A 5080-nucleotide genomic window follows, 5' to 3' on the forward strand; every position below is an offset into this window, starting at 1 on the left:
CAAAGGCATATCATTAAGATCAATAGGAGCACTTCTACTAGCAGCCAATTTCACAAGAGTATCAACTTTTTCACTCAAAGAAGAAATTTCTTCAACCGAATTAACTTTTTTACTAGCAGGAGCCCTTTCGGTATGCCATTGTGAATAATTTGCCATGATATTATCAAGAAATTTGTTAGCTTCACCCAAAATAATTTCCATAAAAGTACCACCCGCGGCGGAATCTAAAAGATTACGAGAAACAAAATTCAATCCCGCATAAAAAAATTGTATGATCATCCAAAGATTTAACCCATGAGTTGGGAAATTCCTTAGCATCATTTTCATACTTTCCCAATATTGTGCAACATGCTCATGTTCAAGTTGCTTGAAATTCATGATCTGGGTTCTAAGGGAAATAATTTTTGCGGGAGGAAAATACTTAGTGATAAAAGCAACTTTGCACTTGTTCCAAGAATCAATACTATTACGAGGCAAAGAAGAGAACCAAATTTTTGCAGAATCACGCAAAGAGAACGTAAATAATTTCATCTTGACCACATCATTGTCCACATCTTTTTTCTTTTGCATATCACATAATTCCACGAAGGTATTAAGATGGGACGCGACATCCTCATTAGGAGTACCGGAAAATTGGTCTTTCATAACAAGATTCAGCAAAGCGGTATTAATATCACAAGTCTCCGCACTAGTGGTGGGAGGAGCAAGCGGAGTGCCAATAAAATCATTGTTGTTGGTATTTGAGAAATCACATAAATTTGTGTTCTCTTGAGTCATGATGACCACACAACAAGATTGCACTAAAAAATAGATCCGGTAAGAAAACGGCGAACGGAAAAAGAGAGGCGAATAAAATGGCAATTTTTTGTGAAGTGGGGGAGAGGAAAACGAGAGGCAAATGGTGAATAATGTAAATTGCAAGGAGATGAGATTTGTGATTAGGAACCTGGTTATGTTGAAGATCCTCCGCGGCAACGGCGCCAGAAATTCTCCTTGATGGTAGCTGCAACTACGTCGTTAATTCCCTAGAGAGGGAGGTATGATGTAGCACAGCGATGGTAGGTATTTACCTCAGTTATGAAACCAAGGTATCGAACCAGTAGGAGAACCAAGCAACACAACATAAACAACACCTGCACACAAACAACAACACCTTGCAAACCGACGTGTTAAAGGGGTTGTCAATCCCTTTCGGGTAACAGCGCCAGAAATGGCGTGTTGACGGGATAGAGTTGTAAATATTGATAGATCGAACGCCAAATAAAATAAATTGCAGCAAGGTATTTTTGGGTTTTTGTTTTAATAGATCTGAATAAAAATGCAAAGGAAAAGTAGATCGCTAGGCAAATATATGAGAAAGAAGACTCGGGGGCCGTAGGTTTCACTAGTGGCTTCTTTCGAGAAAAATAGCAAATGGTGGGTAAACAAATTACTATTGGGAAATTGATAGAACTTCAAATAATTATGATGATATCTAGGAAATGATCATTACATAGGCATCACATCCAAGATTAGTAGACCGACTCCTGCCTGCATCTACTACTATTACTCCACACATCGACCGCTATCCAGCATGCATCTAGTGTATTGAGTTCATGGAAAAACGGAGTAATGCAATAAGAACGATGACATGATGTAGACAAGATCCGTTTATCTATATGGCGGTAGATATAGATCTCATCTTTTTATCCTTAGTAGCAACGATACATACGTGTCGGTTCCCTTTCTGTCACTGGGATCAAGCACCGTAAGATCGAACCCACTACCGGGCACCTCTTCCCATTGCAAGATAAATAGATCAAGTTGGCCAAAAAAACCAAAAATCAGAGAAGAAATACGAGGCTATAAGAGATCGTGCATAAAAGAGATCAAAGAAACTCAAATAGTTTCATGGATATAAAAAGATAGATCTGATCACAAACTTGAAGTTCATCGATCCCAACAAACTCACCGCAAAAGAGTTACATCATATGGATCTCCAAGAGACCATTGTATTGAGAATCAAGAGAGCGATGAAGCCATCTAGCTACTAACTACGGACCTGAAGGTCTACAAAGAACTACTCACACATCATCGGAGAGGCACCAATGGAAGTGGTGAACCCCTTCGTGATGGTGTCTAGATTGGATCTGATGGTTCTGGACTCTGCTACGGCTGGATGAATATTTCGTCGCCTCCCCTAGGGTTCTGATATTTTTGGGGTATTTATAGAGCAAAGAGGCAGTCCGGGGGGCACCCGAGGTGGGCACAACCCACCAGGGCGCGCCTGGGCCTCCTGGCGCACCCTGGTGGGTCGTGCCCCCCTCGGGGCACCCCCCAGGTGCAACCAGGGCCCCTTTCCTTCCTTCTGGCCCATAAAAAATCTCTGTAAAGTTTTGTGGCATTTGGACTCCGTTTGATATTGATTTTTTGCGATGTAAAAAACATGGAAAAAATAGCAATTGGCACTTGGCACTATGTCAATAGGTTAGTACCAAAAATGATATAAAATGACTATAAAATTATTATAAAACATCGAAGATTGATAATAAAACAGCATGGAACAATCAAAAATTACAGATACATTGGAGACGTATTAGAAGACCGATAATAACACAGACGGTTGCTGCTAATAAGACGTGTGTGTTGTGCGATGGGATTGCATACAGAACAACAACATATATATATATACACACTTATAAGGACATGCTTGCATAAGCAAATTAAACATCCACTTACATAGGTGGCTACTGCAACCATGGCATTTGCACACACCAAAGTAAACTATTACATGCATAATTACATAGGTGGCTACTACACACATGACATTTCCACACACCAATAAAGTAAACTATATATTACATGCATGATTAACTAGCATAAACAATCATCTGATCATCATCTACTTCTTCTGACGCTTGCTCTGCTTGTGGCTCGATCCAGGCTCGTTGATTTTGGTAACGAGGCACTTCCTCATGTCAATGATCCACCTGTGCATCTTGTAGCATGTGCACATGCTCTTAGCCGTGAACCTAAGTTGAGGTTTATCCAGTTGCCACATCCAGGCCCTGTGCTAGGATAGGGGACTTGTTCTCTGGGCATCCTGCTTCATCTTTTTGTAGTAGGGGTCGATGATGGCCGAGGCGAGTTCGACTAGGGAGTCCTTCTTCGTGCTTCCCTAGACCCTATAGTGGTCACGGATTTCGACAAGGTTCTTGTAGGCCAAGCCAGTAACACGGAGCATGTTTACATCCTGAGTGGTTTCCACCGCGGCGAACTTGTAGTCGGTGCTGTTGACAAACCTGTTGAAACAGTCGCAAGGCTCTGCGGCCATGCAGTGGTGGTAGATGAGGACATGATGGATCACGCACAACTGAGTGACGGCAACCTTCTGATCTATTCCGGGACGACCGGTGGTGTACTGGAGGTCAATGTCGACCACATTGTACTTGTCTCAAGCAAGCAACTGCTCAACGCTGTTGATGTAGTCGTCCACCACAGCCGAGTCGATAATGTACACCATCAAGAGATCTGTCTCCCTCGTGTGGGTCTCCACTCTATGCTCGCCGAACTCCATTGGAGCGCCGCTGGACATCCCCTCTCTATGTATCATCGTGGGTGTGCTTGTTCTATTGTGGGGCACGATCAAAAGGTTGAAGAGACTAAGATTATAATGGCCGCGGGAATTAAAGGGGAAGCCGGACGGCCAGGAATATTTGCAGGCCCTGATGGCAGTTCTAATTTGCAGCGTGTAACACCATCGTGCCGCACGTAACTGCATCGCGTGGCAATGCGCGCGGCACAACCACATGCATATGGGCCCCCGACATGATCATGCGCACGCCCAACTGCTGGTAGAGCGCGCGCGGAGGGACGCGAGCAAAGCGCTCTGCGGTCGCCTCAACGGCGAGCAACTATATATATATATATATATATATATATATATATATATATATATATATATATATATATATATATATATATATATAGGATGAGACTATTTAGAAACCCCTTCTAGAGTTCCTAAATAAGGTTATTTAGGAACCGCCTCCTACTCCTACATGTTTCTACAGGAGCCAGCTAACTACTCGCACAACCCACGCCCGAAGCACCATCTTCTCCCCATGATCTCGACCCCCTCGCCGGTGCGCCACAACCACCTACCTTGTCGGCACACCACAACCTACCCTCCTAAAAACAGAAGCTGGAACCAGCGCGTGTGCACCCAGCGCCATCCTCCTCCTCCTCGAGCCTGCCATGCGCACGAGACGAGGTCCCAGCCCGTAGCCGGGCCGGCGTAGAGCACGGGCGATGAGCAGCGGGGGCACTGTTCGCCGACGGCAAGGAACCGCCGCCCGGCCGGACCATCCCAGATCCGGCCGCCGCCGATTTGGGGGAGCCGGCGCGGTGAGGCCCGAACAAGGTGAACTCCCGCTCGACCACTTTCGTCCCCCACATACTTGCTGCAATGTTCGTTTTGAATTGAAGCCCACCGTTGGAATCCGGGTGGGGGCCTAATTTGGTGGTGGAGCTGGAGTTGATTTGGCTCAATAATCCTTCTCGGAATCCAGTCCGGCTCCGGCCAGAAACCTGCGTGTTCAGTTCCCGACGGTTCTTGGCGGCTGCGATTGCTACTCTCCTCCGACTCCGACACAACCTCATGTGATCCATGGATGCAGTTATATACTGCGTCCGCGTATAGTCTATCTATAATCTTCAAGGAAAAGTAGAGAGAGAGAGAGAGAGAGAGAGAGGCATCGTCTCGCCGCCGAGCAACGAGAGCGATTCTTCCCCGGGGCCGGATAAGTCGCCGGCAGCAGGTCCGGCGTCCGTCGTGGCCCTCCGGCTCGCCCAATCCAAGGTCTTGTACTTCCTTTCCCCTGTGTTGTTCCCGGGCGTGACCCTATTTCTGTTCGTTAGTGCGAGCGACTGTCTGTCGATGTTTCAGATTGATGGCAGGCACTTGACTTACTGGTTGCCAATTCAGGGCCATGTCGGTTGTCGTAGCTGTTGATGAATTTAACCTTTGCTGAATGCCGCGATGAATTTATTATGCCTGCTTAACACCCGTTGGTTGTTGTCTCACAGGTTGCATTGCATC

The sequence above is a fragment of the Triticum dicoccoides genome, chromosome 6A, assembly GCF_002162155.2.
Source record: "Triticum dicoccoides isolate Atlit2015 ecotype Zavitan chromosome 6A, WEW_v2.0, whole genome shotgun sequence".
Taxonomy (NCBI): domain Eukaryota; kingdom Viridiplantae; phylum Streptophyta; class Magnoliopsida; order Poales; family Poaceae; genus Triticum; species Triticum dicoccoides.